The 19208-nt window shown below is 37.6% G+C and overlaps 2 long non-coding RNA genes across 3 annotated transcripts; one reads left to right on the top strand and one right to left on the bottom strand.

Moving 5' to 3' along the window:
- The first annotated feature begins 5519 nt into the window (after positions 1-5519).
- On the top strand, positions 5520-12327 carry LOC131788868 (uncharacterized). 2 transcript variants are annotated; one of them, XR_010718076.1, is made up of 5 exons: positions 5520-5744; positions 10095-10160; positions 10707-10804; positions 11779-11826; positions 12065-12327. It is a non-coding gene; the product is annotated as an uncharacterized lncRNA (long non-coding RNA). The 2 variants fall into 2 exon arrangements; XR_010718075.1 differs by lacking the exon at positions 5520-5744 and adding an exon at positions 8008-8105.
- On the bottom strand, positions 12296-17826 carry LOC131788875 (uncharacterized). The gene is made up of 6 exons (XR_009340555.2): positions 17742-17826; positions 14937-15038; positions 14063-14159; positions 13638-13759; positions 13019-13080; positions 12296-12695 (listed from the first exon to the last, which is right to left on the bottom strand). It is a non-coding gene; the product is annotated as an uncharacterized lncRNA (long non-coding RNA).
- Between the last annotated feature and the right edge of the window lie 1382 nt (positions 17827-19208).

Genomic DNA, 19208 nt, shown 5'->3' with positions numbered 1-19208 from the left:
GTGTTCACAAGTCACTATCTCTTTTTGATCAGTTGTGTGCAATCGTCTGCAGGAGGACAATTTGGTTCCTGCCTCTGTGTGTCCGTTATTTATTATCCGCACATTTCTTAAGTGCACCGTCGGCAATTAGCTTTGAAAGGAACATGCATATTTCAACGATACGTCAATTTCCGTAATGCTAAGTTTACGGTGCTGCGCCAAAAACGGAACTGAGCACTAAAAGGCAGAATGACAGTAGGAATTTTTGTATAGAGGAAAGCAAACCTAACGTTAAAAAAATTATTTCGGTCAACACAAATTAAACGGTTTTTTTTTTCTACATCGCGAGAGGACATAATTACTTAGTACAGAAAAGTGGTCAAAAAGGGTATTTTTTTAAATTTTATCTTGGTCTTACATTGTAAAACGTATTTCTCCTAGTAACAACAATAATTAGTTAATATAATTTGCCGCACTTGAATTTGTACATTTGAGCCGACAATAGTGAGTTGTGATGCAATCGGCCCAGTGGAGGTGCCCGACTATTTACCTGCAAGTTCACTAATGTAATAAATATCCTGAAACTTAGAGACTTAAAAAGACCAGATGCCAATTAAGCAAATTCAATTTTGATAGTTTTTCTGACCTAAATTTTCTGAGTGTTTTTGCTTTTTTTTTAATGTGACTCTAGTTTCAGAAGTATCTGCGCGAAGTAAAAATCCCAGACCAAATATACATCAGAGGTCAACAAAGAAATCATGCGCTTCGATTACGTTCCAAAGCAAAAATTTACGAAATCTCTTTGAAGAAGCGAAACCTCTTTCAATTCCGACAATCTTTCTTGTCGATTTTTACACAGCTGTTAACTTTAAGGTCCACCTGGTCTAGCCTTTACTCGGATATCACTTTTTGGTTACCGTCGGGACTTCCTTCGAATTACTCTCGAATTAACTTCAGATAACTTCGGGAATAGCTTCGGGATAAACTTCGGATTAACCTCGGGATTAACTTCGGGATCAATTTCAACATTAACTACGAACAAAGTAGGATGCAGTAACGTTACCTCCTCTCGGTAAGATCTACGAATTAATATCGAAGTTTCCTCAAAAGCCACTTAAACCAAATAGGTTAATGTACTATTAAGTTGGTGTTTCAGTTCCTTGAAATAGTGGAATAATGCTTGAGACCACAAATGTTCACGAAATTCTCCATGTCAGAATCCGCGGAAGCATTGTTGAGCTGGCAAATCAGTGAGGAACGTGTTGTCCCATGGTTTGCCAAATAACTGTGCACTCCAGTATTGATAAGTGCAAACAGGAATGATCTCAGTCAATAGAGGGCACATTCTGTTGTTGAAGAAACCTTTATTTCTTTGATTTTGTGGTTTATCAAAGCCGCGTTGTTCATGCGCTTTCGGAGCAGCCCTCGCGATTAGTTAGCATTCATTTTTTGTGGGTACCGGTAGCTTGTGGATCTCGTTTGTAAGGATTATGCATGCAGACAGGCCCCGCTCGCGTACTAACAGATAAACTTCCGCTGTGGGAAACCAATTTCATCTGATGTGGAACGCGTACTCCATTGAGACCAATATCCTAACGATAAGAAGACGGGTTGTTTACACCAAATTTCATCGGGGCGGTTGACTGGAAAAAAAGCGACATGTGGAACTCGAACATGTCATTCCGCTGAAACGATGGAACGGCAGAAATGTCATGCCAGGTCCTTATGATGCACACTAGTTCTTCAGGGGTGTTGGCACCAGGTCTCTCCGACCAAACAAATAATGAAAAAGTGAAAACCAGCCGCTTCTCTACCTCCAAGGACACCTTTTGTTTAGTTCATTCAAAAGAAGTGACTTTTTTAAGCTCTAATTACACGTGGAATCTTTTGATCAGGTAAATAGAGGAGCCATTTAAAAACATTTTGAGAACAGACACGCCTGAGATTTTTCATCAATTTGGTGAAAGGGTTACAAGGAACGTATACATAAGAGATTCCTGTTTAAAAAGGTTTTCGAAAGGCTAACGGGGTATTACTTGAGGAGATCTTTCTTGAGTAAACCCTGGAGAGTACCCACTCCTTCCCTCACCCTTCCCTGTTGTTAAGATAGCAGTCGCGCTGGCTTAGTGTCTTTTTTGTTGACTGAATACGTGATGGCCCTTGCTTTCATAATGTTTTTAAAGGGGGGTGGTACGAGGGTAGGATAAACCCCACATTTTAAACCATTTCATCATTTCATCACAGTATTTTGCCGCCAATGATCCACAAGTGTAAGTCTCTTCCGTTTAAATAAACATTAAGAAGGAAAAATTATCCTACTTCCCCCTTATGTTCTCTTGTTTCCATGCAACACAGCAACGTACACAAAAGAAAAAAGTTGGTTATTTCGACGACTGCCTCGGACGGAGTGTGAGGTAAATTCTATAAGATTTATTCTAGATAGTTATCAATCCTTAGTCAATGGATTTTTTATTTCAATCTGCCATTTTACTAGGTTTAATTTGCGCCACCTTTTTAACCAATCAGATGCAAAGCGAAACCAATCGTTTCTAATTGATCAATCGAATTTCATAAGTTTGATTGTAAATTAAAAGAAAGACTCTTCACACAAGCAATGTAATTAATGGACTGCAGCTGATTGTTAAATATGAAACATTAAAAATGTTATCCGATCATGATATTATTTTGCGTTTGTTTGGGGACAGACAAGCAAAATGAACGTTGTCAGGAGCCTATCACTCCTACCTTCAACTCAGTTTTGCGTTTGTCAGTCAAAAGCGTATTAAGATTCCTCGTACAAGTTGGTGTCACGATTTTAATAGTTCCTACATTTATAGCTATTTATTGATTCACGGCTGTGACACTGCTTGGAAGTTTTAGGTTTACGGATTATTTGCACTTAAATCAAGACTGGCATGACAACAGTACAACAAACTATGAGCCAAACTTTTAGTTATACGCTCATAGTTTTATTTGTTGCAGGGATCCAAATCCCGTAAGCAACAGTATAGGTTTGACATTCTTTGTGTTCGCCTGTAGGTGTTTTAACTCATTCCTTTATGAAAATATATAGCTCATCTTAGCTGTTTTGACTAAACTAGGGAGGAGAAACAGTTACTTTAAACTTGGTTGTTCAAGACATGTCTTTGATATCACAGCCGGTTGATGTTTTATAATATGCGAATTTGTTTGATGGCTTTGAGGTCAGATTTACACCAGCCACATTCACATAGAGTCTATCAACCGGAACTTAAGTTACCAATTGAAAAATAAATGACCGATGTTAGGCTTACCTTGGCTCCCTAAACTTCCAGCTTTATTTACTCAATGTGAAAACAAATTGCTTGCAATGAGATTTGGAGCTCTCTGAATCGGTAGAACCAACTACAGATATTTCAAAAGGTCTTCGTAGCAAGAAACTTTAAAAAAAAACTTCGAAAAACACTGAGACGTCTTTAGATTAGCTTACCTCTCTGTCGAAATCCAAAAACGTTTTAGAATGACCACAGGACGAATAGTAATATACAACTCATTTAACTTATCTAACTTTACCCAAAAGACTTATTGTCCTCATCAAAAACCTACGCTTTCAAGAGGACTAGTCTCATTACGCTTTCAGTGCGATCAGTTACACAGTTTGTTTTTCAGTTCTGGTTACAGTATATGTCCCTATTCTTTGGTGTCTGGCTCATATATCGTTTGATCTTTTGTTTTGTAACAACGATAAGGATAAACCACTAACGTACACCTATATTAAATGTCATGATCAGTGATGGGAAAGTTCCTTTCTTGGTGAAAATCAAAGATCTATTTGGTACCCCTAAGTTAAGTATTGGAGAGAAAGAGTACTTACTGAATCTGAATATAAGCCAGAAAATATTCCTTCATTGCAGACAATCTCCGCTTCAGTGGAACCTCCATCAGGAAACATCACATCCCCTAAATTGTTTGATTCACAAATAAATGTTGAATAATCATTCGTCAAGAGATTATTATATTCCAACGTAGAGAGAACACTGCAGCGGAAATAAAACACGAAAAAAAAGAAAAGTGCCTTCGTTATCTCACAGTAATGAGGCTATCACAACTTGATCTTACAGAAACCTATCCCTATCTTTCTCGTTGCATGAAAAAATTCGTTACTTTGCGAGGTTTTATTAAAGACAACGATCAATTTAAAAAATCCCTTTTAGAGAAGTACGGCGCTTCTTCCTACCAGTTGCTACGTCAGTTTCTTTCTTCCACTGGGAATTTCCAAGATGCTCTTTATGTCGAAGAGCTGTAACGGGCAAGAGGCCTGGCCGACTTAATGGCAGCTCAATACTCTGCTGATGAACAGATCTTAGGTAATCCACAATCTTGGAGTGGCATTCAGAACGTCATCACACAGAAAAGTGACTGTACATGGCTCTACATTTCGGTTGGTAAAGTAGATGTACGAGAAAAACATAAGCGCTAAAAGTTAAAATTGCCAATTGCCGTTTTGAATGGTAAAGTTCAGCAATGATTGTCTCCCCTTTTTATGAACTCTGTTTTACTTAGAGCCTTTATTACATATGACTACAAAACAAAATTATCCGGGGAATAAATTTAAAGTCAAGAAACGTTGCCTTAACGGAGTAGATCTAAACAGAAAACATGCATGGATCTTGGAAACGCTTGGGCCATCCCAATCACTTCTTCAGCTTTGAACTGTCCACGCTCACTGTGTCAACAGCTCGCACCTGAACATCTGAAATGTTCTCTTATTGTAATTTCGGGGCAACTTCATGAAGTACACTTTGGTATTTTGTTTATTATCGCATGTTTATTGCGTCACTTAGGTTTCTCTCAGGTATTTTCATTGTATTTCGCTTGTTGGTCGCCACGCGCGTTCTTACACTAGTTCCTGTTAATTTATTGATTTCAGTTTACGAGACAATATAGATAATTATATTAAAGCTTTTAAATTGGTTCGCCGTCTCCGTAACGTATCCCCGTGTTTTGACATGTGGTCGCGATTTTCCTTGGCACTTTCATTTTGCCTTGATACTCACTTACCGTTTCATTGCTCATCGGATTTATTATTGATTTCAATTGTACCAACTAATCATGGCTATCGTTTAGGAAATATTATAACCCAATTTCGATTGTGTAACACGTAATTACAAGCCTCTGATTCCAACGATGTCAATGACGATGACAACAACCATGATGATGATGATGATGATGATTATGATGATGATGATGATTATGCACTCACTTAAAGCCCGCTACACTCTACTCGCGCGAAGATTCGCTCGTTCGTGCATGTTTTTTTTATGTCAAAAATTGCTGATCGAGAAGTAAAAACGATAAACTTTCTAAAGAAGTTTGGCCTTAAAGTCATTAGGGCCTTATAACATTTACCCTGAGCCAGAAAATTACACTCAAACGAAACAGTTCTACTGATGCCAAAGGAAAGTGGTGATTTTCTCCGATCCGCACAAGTTTGCGTGTAGCATGGCGAGTCTTGCTAAAATACTGGGAACAAGTGGAAGTGAATTAATCCAACATGGCGTTGTCACAGGGTTTTACGAGGACGACGGAACTCAAGAAATGAAAGGAAACGATGAATCAATTTACACGTTTTGACCTAAAACTGGTAAAGAAAACTTGATCTCAAATATCGCTTACCGCTCAGAACAAATTTGCTCCACTGTGGTGATTTATGGAAAGAAAAATGATAACAGCGGTTGCAAAATGCGCGTAGAGACAGGATGGAGAGCATTTGGACAATCCGCTAGGTAAGGATTAAACCTGAAAAACTACTGTACGTATTTTTTGTTGAAAATAAACGTCTGTCCCTAATTATTTTTAGTTTCAAGGTACCCTTGAGGCTTGGCCCAGAATATTGGGATATTTTCGATTCTGAACAATTTGCGGGAAATTCAAATCTACTGATTGGCGTTCTGACCATGTGTTCTAAGTTCTTTGAGCTGTGTTTGTGGCCAGCAAACTCAAAAGTTCAAGTCAAAAGGAGTTTCTTGGGCAAGAGGGAAGGTGTTAAAAAGTCTGTGAGGAGCTGACAAGAATGTATACGTTTTACAATTTGTTTAAATTTGCATTTGTTGTTTTTGTGTTTTTTGCTATTTTCAGGTTTTGAATGTATTCCTCAAAATAGCCTTGAATTTATATAAATGTTCACTCAAGTGCTTCGACTTTGTCTAATCAAACAGCCAATTTATTTACAAGTAAGCAACATTCCTCCCTGTTTTTATTAAAAAGGTGATTAAGGAAATAATCTTGATGATAGCATCTTCTTAGGCAACTTGCTAAGTAACCAGCAATTTGACCCTGTCACAGTCATAGGGCCACCCCATTAATATGATATGCCTTTTTTTGGCCCATTGCTGAGGGTATTTGATGAAGTTCCACTGTGTGTAAGACTTGAAGATTCATGCTTTATCTACATGACTCCTACAAAATCCAGGAGAGTTGTCATAAGTGTCATTAACGGAATAACTTGGTCAATGAGTGAGGGAAAGAGTGAGTTAGTGATGGATTGGTGCATGACTGATTGACTTGCCAACTGTCTAAATGAGTATCTGACTGATTGATCAGCTGACTGATTTGCTTAAATCCTTTACAAAACCTGTATATTTTGTGTGAGATTATACAGCTTATTGCATGACCCTGATACTGAGTGACTGATTAACTAACTCACTAAACAGCCTTCTAATGGACTTAACAAGTGGCAGACTGATTGACTGACTCAGATTGACTGAATGATCGACTGACTCACTGATTGACTGACTGACTAACTCAGACTGACTGAATGATCGACTGATTGACTGACTCAGACAAACTCACTGATCGACTGACTGAATGATCGACTGATTGACTAACTCAGACTGACTCACTGATGGACTGACTCAGACTGACTGACTGATCAACTGACTCACTGATTGACTGACTGACTAACTCAGACTGACTGAATGATCGACTGACTCACTGATTGACTGATCGACTGACTCACTAAACAACCTTCCAATGTACTTAACAAGAGGCAGACTGTGTGACTGACTGAAATATTGTGTGATTCAGACTGAGTGAGTGCATGACTGATTGCCTAACTCACTAAGCAGCCCTCCAAGGGACTTATTAACTGGCTGACTGTTTGACTGACTGAATGATTGACTTACTGAATGATTGACTTACTGAATGAATGACTGACTCACTCTGACTGAGTGACTGAATTGCCCTCTCATGGACTGACTTTCTGACTAATGCCTAATGACTTATTACAAATTACAAAAGCTGTTAAATTTGTTTGCCGATTGTTTCCTGAAATTGGATTAAAATGTTCTATGGATAGAATCTAAAAATATTTGTGAAAAGTTTTACACAGATTGACGTGTTATGTTCTCCTTTTTGGCAAAGTATTGAACAATGAAATTTGGTTGAAATTTGTTAGGAATTTACAGCTTTTTTGTTAAGGAATTAAAAAATGAACCCAACTTTTTAATAGCATTTCGGTCATTCAGTTATGTTAACCAAACATAAATTCACAGACATTCCTTTTCTAAAGTGAAGCAAAGGAAAGGATGAATATTTGTTGGCAACAAAGCATACATGTCCACTACACCCAATCTGACACAATTTGTCTATGGTAGTTGAAAAATCGATTTACTGGAAGTTGAATCATAGGTTATCATGCTGGAAGTCAAGGGCTGTAAGCAATATGAGAAAATTACTAGCTTACTAGCTTACTAGTAAATTACTAGAAAATAGCAACATGAACCCTACCTTGTTCTTAAGCATGGAATGGCCAGAAGTCCATTGGCAGAAGAATAATATTATAGGTAAGACAGTTGAACCTTCCTTGTTCTTAAGGCAACCCTCCAACAAAGTTACAGACTGGCTGACTGATGAAAGACAGATATTCTTTGAGTGGGGTTGCAAAGAGGAAATGTCTGTTTGCTAGCTTTTTTGTGCAATTATGCCATTATATATCTAAACACAAGGAAAACATTGAAGAAAATGTTTTTTCTTGTTACAGGATGGGTGCCATCAGTATACTGTAGGTTCAGCCTTAAGAATGGATTTTTGGATTTATCCTAATTTATGACTGCTTTGCTGTGAAATCCAATTACTAGCTGAAGCAGGTAAAAAAGACTTTGATGTGAAGGATGCTTTGTAGTTCACTTCAGATGCATAGTGTTCAATTTCATGGTGAACAGGAAGATTTCACTTACGACTTTCACATTACCATCAGTGATTCAAAATGGTATCCATTCCTGATGTAGTTGTTTAGAAGGTGGACAAAGGTGGATCCATGCACAGGATAAATTGTCATCTATTGTTAGAAAAACTTTTGGACAGTGGATTGTCTTCATGCGCTGCACAGAGGTTTGAATTTTTACTGACTTTGACGGTGGCCTCTGAAACAAAGACTTGATCCCCAAAAAAGCAGGTTAAACTGGTTTTGAAACTGGACAGTGTTTATGCGCTTATTGGGTTTTTGACTTTTTACAAGAGATGGGAGACTAAAAGCTGGCCTTTTAAGGGTTTGCTGTCACCCAAACAATCTTTTCCTTGGTCTTGATCTGTGATACAAAGACACGGTTTGACCAAAAAAAAAAAGAAAAAAGAAAAAAACTGTTTCAGGCACTGGACTGTCTTTATGCGCTGATCAGGATTTTGACTTTGCACAAGAGATGGAAGACTAAATGCTGAGCCTTTAAGGGGTCAGTGTCACCCAAAAAATATCTTCCTTAGTCTTGATCTGTGATGCAAAGACTTGTTTCAACAAAAACAAAAACAAAATGGTTTTGGCCACTGGACTGTCTTTATATGCTACTTGGGTTTTTGACTTTGTACAAGAGATGGGAGACTTAAAGCTTGCCCTTTAGGGGATTGCTGTCACCCAAAAAATCTCTTCCTTATTCATAATCTGTGATGCAAAGACTTGGTTTGATGGAAAAAAAGGAAAAACTGTTTCGGCCACTGGACTGTCTTTATGCACTGATCGGGTGTTTGACTTTGTACAAGAGATGGGAGACTTATAGCTTACCCTATAAGGGATTGCTGTCATCCAAAAAATCTCTTCCTTAGTCTTGATCTGTGATGCAAAGACTTGGTCCTCAAAAAGAGGATAATACTGTTTCAGCCATTGAACTGTCTTATGCGCTGATCGGGTGTTTGACTTTGTACAAGAGATGGGAGACTAAATGCTGATCCTTTAAGGGGTCAGTGTCACCCAAATAATCTCTTCCTTAGTCTTGATCTGTGATGCGAAGACTTGGTTTGAGGAAAAAAAAAAAGAAAAACTGTTTTGGTCACTGGACTGTCTTTATGCGCTGATCAGGTGTTTGACTTTGTATAGGAGATGGGAGACTTAAAAGCTGGCCCTTTGAGGGGTTGCTGTCACCCAAACAATCTCTTCCTTAGTCTTGATCTGTGGTGCAAAGACTTGGTCCTCAAAAAGAGGATAAAACTGTTTTGGACACTGGACTGTCTTTATGTGCCGATCAGGTGTTTGACTTTGTACAAGAGATGGGAGACTAAATGCTGAGTCTTAAAGGGGTCAGTGTGTTTAGTCTTGATCTGTGATGCAAAGACTTGGTCCTACAAAAAAGGAAAAACTGTTTGGGATAATGAACTGTCTTTGTATGCTAAACGGAAGTTTGACTTTGTACTGACTTTGACTTTGAATTGTGATTCAAAGACTAGGTCCCCAAAAAAGAAGATAAACTGATTCGGACACTGGACTGTCTTAATACGCTTATGAGGTGTCAAACTCTGTAGAGATGGGAGACCAAAAGCTGACCCACTAGTGGGTCGATGTCACCCAAACAATATCCTCCTTAGTCGTGACTATTTATGTAAAGACTTGCTCCCACGAAAAAAAGCGAGAGGAAAGACTCTTTCGGACACTGGACCGTCCTCATAGGTTGAGCGGATGTTTGACCTTCCAAAAGAGATGGAAGACAAAAAGCTTATCAGGGAATCTGTTTTACCCAAAAACTCAAAACGTATTAGAAGCATATTCATTTTAAACATTGCTTTACCATTTAACACTTATAAACTCGGTTAGGATTTTCCTGAAAAGAAAAAGATTTTGGATATTTTTGTTTCTTTCAATCTTAACACAGGACAAAAGAAACGTTGAATATCGTCGTGGATCAGTGGGCCCTGATCGACTTCCTTTGGTGCCAGTAGTAAGTATTTTGTCTTACAGCGTGGAATATGAGATTGGTATTTTGAGCTTGTTACTGTTGGAGTAGATAAATAGTCTTCGATAGAGCCCGGCGACTTGATGATAAGTTGTGTATTTCTTGAATTGCATTTCTTCACTTTTTTTTTCAACCTTGTCTTTATGGTTACAAGAATGATATTCCACCTCAATCCTCACACATTCAACTTAAATTCATTTCCACTCGCAGAAGGGACCTCCCTTCCGGTTCATTTTTCCACGACCGGTGGTTCTATGGTGTTTGAATCATGTTCATGCAGCACACCAAATTGCATTTAATTTTTACGAAACTACAAAATTTCAGTTAGGTAACTTAGACAGACAGCAAACATTTTATTAATTTGAAGAGATGGATGTAGACTAATTAGGAACAACGATGGCTAAGGAAGGGGAAGACTGAAAGAGTTTTCCAAATAATTTGTTTTCTTAATTATTCACGAAACGGTAAGCTATCGTTCATGTTGAGATATTGACTCACTTTTCATTTACACCATTATTTTTTGTTACCCAGGTAAATATGTCACCTAGTCTGAGAGTTGGTCAGAAAGAGTACTAGTGCCGACATGGAAGTTACAATGATATTTCCTTTCAACATCCGCAATAAATTCGGTAAGTTTGCTGGTTTAAATAAAGCGACAAGATTTCCAGGGTTACTCGCAGAATCAAATCTTATGGAATTCTTGAAACCAGAAAACAAGTATAGAACCTCAAACAAACTAAGTTCAGTAAAAATAACACGCGAATTGAGTACAAATATCATGCTTTAGGATCCAATCAAGTATTATTCCACGCGATTGGTCTAAACGCATCACGTGACCGAATATCCCCGAGCTAAACTGTGGGATATGTGAGGATATCACCCAAGTGATATTCCCAAATTTTCAAACCTCACATCCACTACGATAAGTCCTCGTTTAAAATTTAATTTAAGATGAGCGCGTTTTGTGGTTGTTAATGAAGAAGTGAAATATTTATTTGTTCATAACTCGTACCAGAAAGCACTCAAAGAAAAAATGTTACGAGGCAAATTGTGAGCTGTTCGTAAAGAATTCTTTCCACGCGCGTTGAAAAATATTTAGATGACCTCTATTTTGCGCGAAAACATGCTTGTATAGTTGTCCTTGGACATTATCTGTTCGCACCGTGGAACAGATAATGACAAGTATCTGTGCATATTTTCGTGCCAAATATAAGCCATTGTTTATATATTTGGACAGTTGGCTATTTCGCACTGTAGAACAGCCTGTTTAACCAGTCGGATGTCCGTTCTACGCTTCTCTACCTGCTTTGTTTCGCTCTGCAAGTCGTAAAAATAATTATGGATACCACACACCAAACGTATTATAAGAGATATTTATTTGTTCATTAAAACTTGCGTATCTCGTATGGTTCTGTAAAGAAGACAAGTAAAATGTGAGCTTTTAAGCATAATTTGTCTCAATAATTGAGAAAGTACAATTATTGTCTAATGTTTTAAAGAGATCTACCAATTTACATCAGAAAAATGTTCAGCGTTTCTGAGCAAAACTTGTCAGCTCCGTTTAGTATCGTTATATGAGTTGGGTGTATTTTTCGTATTTCAGGTGACATGAAGATTACAAGATTACTATGGATTTCGTGGGAGATGAGTGGTAAGTGTAATTACATTTGAACGCGTAGCGTTGTGTAATTTTGTTTAAAAGGTTCCTTTAATTTTCGTAAGAGTGTTGCCTCGTGGAATAGTCGAACGAAATTAATAAACCCATTTCTTTTTATTTACATAGGAAGAACCCTCGTCCTGATGGGTTTCAGTTTAACGCACATTCGTATTGATGTCATATTTTTATCATAATGTTTCAATGATACTCATTCGAGTTTCTCTCTTCACAGATTTCATGAAAGATGACCACCTCAAGAAACCATCTTGGATAGAAAGCAAAAATTAGGGATTGTTGGTCAATGGCAGTTTTTAAGTATTTGTAAACTGTCTACCTTGTGGTAACAACGTCTTACAGTACGCATGTGTCTTGAGACAGATGTTCGGTTACAAAAGATGCATGCGTTTGAAATAAACTTCACTACCACAAGGTAGACAAGTTGTTGAACGATTTAAAAAAGTGGACCCCAGAGGCGGGTGTGGTGGGGGAGGTCGGATGGAGAAAAAAAAACTGTATCAGATGAGTGTAATATTACTGTATTATAATGTAAGAAAGAGATTGTAATATTACCATTGTAATATATATATTTAAATATTGTATTGTAATATTTTACTGTAATACCAGTTAACTGTAATAAAAGATGTCTGTACTACAGGGTATATAACAAGAGTTACGAAAACTGATTAAAAGTGGCGGGTATGGGGAGAGGTGGTGGACGGGGAACCGCCTTTGGTGGACGGATCGACCTCCAATTTTTTATTTTATTCACTGAAGTGAAGGTCGATCCAATTAATATTTGTCACTGGTCTAATCCTGAAGGTGATCGAGTTCCTTGGTGTCCAGCTTTGGGTGGCCGAAGAAATCTGCAATCAGGAAAATGAAATTAAGACCAAGAATTTGAGCCAAAGAACGTTACCCGCCTTCATACTTTGTCACACTTTTAACCAAAAGGACGACAAACGAACTTTTCCCGCCAAAAGACAAACCTCCACAAGCTACTGTTAATTATGGCATTCATAGATTTGGAAAATATTGAATTCAGAAAATAGAATGAATCCGCATGCGTCTTAAACAAACCTTCATCACAAGGACGACACAAATTATTTCTGTCAAAAGACCATGAAAAACTTCCGCGAACGTTACACAAGGTTTTGCTCAAATGAACACTGAGCAAAGCTACACTCACCGAATAAAAAGTAACCTCGTCACTCTTGACCTTCTTTTATACACTTATGATCTTTGGGCTAGCTGAAAGAGGAAAGGTACGCGATAATTACATACATAAAAATTGGCAGCTGTATTAATTTACTGTTCAGAGACAATTTATGAACCATCATGACAGAATTGCACAAGTTTCCGTTCAACTATGCCGCAACAACCACTCTCATCAAATCTTTTGAGATTTGATGAGTGTACTTGTTGTGCTAAACTTAAAACTTTTACGCTAACTTTCTGGCATCTTGCACACCTGGAAAGCGAAATGATAACATTTTTAGACCTCTAGTTCCGGTTAAAAACTTTTTTATTCCTGATCCACATAAAACAATTAAGGATGGAAATATCTAGGCAGTTCTGACACTTTATTTTTCATGTCTTTGCTTTTGATAATCCAAAATATTAAAAATACAAGTAAAGAATCGACAAATTTAGAGATGAAAATTAAAAGTGTTTTCAGACCAAACCTAAAAGATTGACTTTGGCGCTTTGACGCATTCCGTATTAACTCGATCGAAAGAACAAGTAACTGCCTAACATTTTCAGGGTGAATGAGCAATATCTTTTTTGTGCAACAGATTGCCTCTTACCTTTGAATGAGGAGATAAAGAGTCAGATCTTCCCCAAGGCAGCTTATGCATCAAAAGCAAATTTTCAGAGGTGACAGACGGCCGTTATCTTGCATCAAATCATATCCCCCATAAATCTTTTTCTACAATCATAAACACATCTTGTCACTAAATAAGAACACTCTACGAAACCAGTTTCTCTTAGCAAGTGTGAAAACCTTAATACTAATACCGTCGAAGCTATCAGAGTAAATGTTCAATTTTTTCAAGAGAGAGTGAAAATACTTTTGGTGGGCTTTTTTTTCCTTCTCTGGCAATCTTAAGTAAACTGCATGACACAATGAATCACCTGCTGAGGAACAAGAGACGTCAGTCTTCGAAATGGCTTTTCTATCGAGCAAACCTTACTCCATAGTGTAAGATGAGGTTTTTTTCGATGTACTTACTGTAATAGCTTTTCTTCTTCTGACAAACAACTTCTCATGCCTTTCCTAATTGATGCGTTCTTAGGCCCAATCATTATCATTTCCTTCCTCCAAAAATCTGCAGAAAGTTTAAGATTGCAAATGTTAACAGCACTTTTATGTAGCAGCAAATAAACAGAATATCATTTAATACGAAACCAGTTTCAGTGTACTGTGTAAGTTTTTGAAGCTTGTCTAATCACTCGGGTAGCGTGCCACGCTCAGGAATTCTGCTTTTTGGCATGGAATTTGCATATCACAACTTGCGTTTTGCACGTGGCTTTCTGAAATGGTTCCACAATTCTAAATGCTAAAAAGCAAATTTTTCAGGAATTATTGATAACATGAAAACAATTTTAGAGAATTTTAGGCCATGGAGAACCAACTGCGGAGTCGTATGACGTGAATTTGACTGATTCGATTTCATTTTCATCACTTTTTTAATACTAAAATAGAGAGTGGTTAACTTCCTAATTGCTTGAATTACATGTTGAGGAAATAACAACAACAAAAATTAGCGTGCATTCTATAATCTGGGTTTGACTGAAGCGAAAACCACGTATGCCGGCTAACATTCCAAAAAGTTTACTAATGCCAAACTGGACATTTATGAAGTTAAAATGTAGTTTGCCGTAAGCGATAGGATCAACTTCTTAAGCTGTTAAGTCCTAACATCACTGATGTCGTATGATTTTCTTATTATTGAGATCTGACCAAAAGACTACTTATCCAAGCAGTTTCAAGTGAGAATGATAAGTGGAGAGTAAGTGGACAGCTTCTCACTGTCAAACTAAACGTCTAAATTGGTTTTTGTACAGTATAACCATGGAACCACTAAGATGTAGAGATTTCTAACCTGTAATCTGTACATTGACGTATAAGCTTTAAAATTTCAATCCCTGTAGACATCATTACTCATTCCTCCACAACTGCAATCTTCTAAGAAACCACTGTCTACCTGAAAAAGAGAGTTTGAACAAAACTTAGTTGCACGTGTAAGCGTCTACACCTGATACAGTAACTGTATGTAAATTATTAAGTACTATACAACTATATCAAAAAACTGAAACTAAAAAAATAAAATAGAGCCAAAGTAACCTCAATGTCACTACCCTGGCTAATTTCCCCACCACCCCTCTTAAGAGGAGAAAATTAGATTCTAACCAAAAATGCTAGCTGGCCCAAAAAAATAATAACAGTATGTTATGAATACTACACAGGTATCTGGACATTACATCACCTGGATAAAATTTGCCAATAAAAATTTGTCAAATTTGTAAAATTTGTCACTACCCTGGCTAATTTCCCCACCACCCCTCTTAAGAGGAGAAAATTAGATTCTAACCAAAAATGCTAGCTGGCCCAAAAAAATAATAACAGTATGTTATGAATACTACACAGGTATCTGGACATTACATCACCTGGATAAAATTTGCCAATAGCCAAGCAAGTAATGGTAGCCTTAGATGTTATTACATGCAACATTTCTCTATCACACAGCTACAGGCCTTTAAAACATGTTCTGTTCTAGTGAATAAACAGGAACACAAAAACTGTTTAACTGTATGATTAGTTTTGACAAGAATTCAACTATAGAAAACCTACCAAATCTATGTGTTGAGTTGGCAGAAGATATTTCATTAACAGACGTAACTTCCCTAAAAGGCAGCTAACCCACCTTCTTTTCAAGTGCCCCCCCCCCCACCCCCACTCCCAAAATAAACCATCAACAACTTGGACTGGACTACAGTAAAACAACCTTTGTCTTGCAGATGTTCAAAACCCTGGGTGAAACAATGAGGAGCAGTGGAAAGAAAAGCTTGAATAATGACAAAAAATTCATCCTAGTGTTTGGAATAGACAAATTTCCTTGCAAAAGCACTCATTAAATACAACCTATGCCCATTTCAAATACAATCTTGATCATTGTATTTACTCGGTAGTACCAAAAATGTTAATTAAGGTTGCTTACTATGGGCTATATTTTCACTCACAAATGATGATACTATATACATAAATACAAACACACATACTATAGAGAAAATGCACTGTTATCCTTGGATAATCAGTAAGTCAGTCATAATGGTAGGTCAGTCTCTTTGTCAACCCAGCCGGTCAGTTAGTCAGTCAGTAGGTCAGTCAGTCAGTCAGTAAGTCAGTCAGCCATCAGTCAGTCAGTCAGACCGACAATTCATAAGTCAGATGGTCATTCAGCAAGCCAGCATTAAAAAAAAAAGTCACTCAGTCAATCAGAAGTCCAGTCAGCCAGCCAGTTAGTTGGTCAGTTAGTCAGTGAGTCAGTGAGTCAGTTAGTCAGTTAGCCAGTGCAGCAGCCATTCAGTCAGTCAATTGCCATAAGCCAGTCAGCCAGTCATTAAACTAACCTGGCAGCCAGTCCAGTTGGCTGGTCAGTTATTCAGTCATCATATTGTAGTGTATTATGGTGAAACTAAATGACTTACATGAGGTCCAAAAAGGATTCAGGGCCATAATGGACCCGAATCAATGATGTATAAACTTGAGCAACCTAGCACATTTTACTAGCCTAGTCGGATATTGTGCAAGAGAAAAGCTTGTAAATCATTAGCCAAAGGTGAGTGACGCTCTGGCTTTCTTAATATTCTCCTAACATCCCAAGTGGCTTGATCACATTATAGAGCCCAGAAGAAAAAGCTATCTATTACTTTTATAATTGAGGTTTGTCAAAGAGGACATATTTCATTTTGTGATCAAGTTGCAAAGTAAATCAGTTAAAGTGTGATAAACCGATGACAAAAGTCTCCAGCCTTCCACCTAAAAGCAACAACAAATGAATGAAAGGGAACCAAGAATTTGACCAGAACTGAAGAGAAACAGTGGTATGCAAAATAAAGGCATAAACTGTAATGTACCACTGATGAGTAGGACAGTTTGTACAGGGAAAACACTAACTTTTTGGTCAGAACTATTGCATATGGAAAGTTTGTATGCCTTAGAAAAAAATACTGTTTTCATTGTAAAATTTTCTTTTACACCTCTGTGGACGTTAAATGGATGTGAAAAAACTTTGCTGGGTACTGGTTTTTGACTGAATGATAATCAGTAATAAACAATGAACAAGCGCCTTTTTAATTTCTGCTCCGGCTCCTAGATACCTCTTCCTCCCCCTGTTCTCCTGGGCTCCCACCCCTCTGCCCCCCTTCACTGGCTTGGAAATAGGATTAATCAATCAGAGGATGGGTAATATGTGCAGTTTTGTCATAAATACTTAAAAAAGCCGTTTTTCCAAGTTTCAAGGTTATCTCTGCAAGTGCTGTTGAATACAAGATTTTCGTATAACTTCGTACGCCATTATGCATACGGTTCGTTGATAAAAGAAAAGAATGGTGAAAGCAAAAAATTGCCATGGAGACTAAGGTCTAAGGGCGTATAAGTCTCCTCATCAGCCCAGTGGTTTAGCATACAAAACTAAATGCAAAGAAATTTAACGTGAGCATGAACGTTTTACTAGGTTACATATAAACAAATCCTTCTAATGGAGGTCGTTGCTGGAGCAATGATATTCTTTACTGAATTATTGAAGTTTCTGAACTGCAGCCGATAGGCGGAGTCAATTAAGCTAGGCATTGTATAATACATAGACAAGCAAAACTGCTTGAAGCACTTCAGATAGAAAACAAACCTTGGTAAACTTCTTCTTCTGTCACATGGCCATCAACAAGATTAGCCATCTTGGATTTCAACGAAAGAAAGACCCTGGGGCCGAGAATAACGGTAACAAGGACTAAGGACTACGGACCGCGGAATACAGAATGGGTCAGTGTGAAAACACGGGTCACGGTCTGCAAACTCGAATTGTATCATACGGACCACGGAAAGGGGTCAGTATAAAATGCGGAATACTGATCACAAACATTTGAAAAAAAGGCATGAAGTATGTGTAGGGCGGTTTGGCAAATATCTTTTGGTGGGTTGATATTACTGCTAGTTTGGTGAGGAGCAACAGAAGTCAATATTTTGCGAGCTTCTTGGATATAGCCTACATGTAGAATTTAAAAATGTATTCCCTTCAAGGACCTTAAGACTGGATGCTTTGGAAATTCTTATTGCTTCTGTAGAATCTTAGCGATTATAAGCAATCTTGGTTTGAATTGTCTGGCGAAGGATGTATGGATCGTCGGTAAAATTAATTTCCACAAAATATTATGTCTTCCAAGAAAATTAGAACCAAAGGTAATGCTTTTGGTTCACAAATCATCAGGGTTATAATTCCAAGCTATTAGATCAAACAGCACATAAAAGTGATTTGATAATGACATTAGTGATTGTGCAAACGATAATTTAACCCTAAACACAAACTCTAATCATCTTACGTCCATTTCATTTATCCAGTTTGATGCCACACTCCCATATATATTTCTTGGTTTAAACATCGGGAAAAAAGTCAATCGTGATAAAAATAATTCTAACTTTAAAAATACTACATCAATACAAACTCGAAACTCGAGCTAGAAAACACTCTGAACATAACACGATAAACAAATGCAGCAACCATCCCAATTTTGGATCAATACATTCTATTAAAACACTAATAAAACGCCGCGAGATCTCAGTTCTCTTGTCTCGGTAAGACTTCGCCTGACGGTAGTAAACCAGAACGGCCCTTTTTCAAAAGTTGTAAACCACGAAAACGACCGAAGGCCATGTCTTAAAATTGAGATAATTTTTCAGTCAAATTTAATTTCGAGAACTCAAAGGTGTACTCCCTTGCAGAGCTCATCCGGCAAACCGGACGAAAATCCAGCTTCCTAAGTGTTACCAACCAGTTCTTGTTTTCAAAAGTAGCATAAATATTTATGGCTAAAAGGTATTTTTTACAAATGAGGACAGAATACCGGATTGCAGAGAGCTAGACGTCGACGATGAAGTATCCTTCTTTTATGAAAACCAACTCCCCATTCTGAGCATACAAAACAACAAAACCAATGAACATATTTCAGACAATCAAATATATGAAACGAAAAAATAAAAACAAACCCAGTAAGTTTGGCTTAAGTTCAACAGAAAACTCTCGGGGAAGCCAAGAAATACCTGTTAACTTGTCACGGGTGATTAACTGTCAATGATGTAACGCATAATCCACGTGCTA

Source organism: Pocillopora verrucosa, chromosome 1 (assembly GCF_036669915.1).
Source record: "Pocillopora verrucosa isolate sample1 chromosome 1, ASM3666991v2, whole genome shotgun sequence".
NCBI classification, from domain to species: domain Eukaryota; kingdom Metazoa; phylum Cnidaria; class Anthozoa; order Scleractinia; family Pocilloporidae; genus Pocillopora; species Pocillopora verrucosa.
The sequence above is the reverse complement of the archived record's forward strand: the minus strand, read 5'-3'. Positions and strand labels throughout refer to the sequence as shown.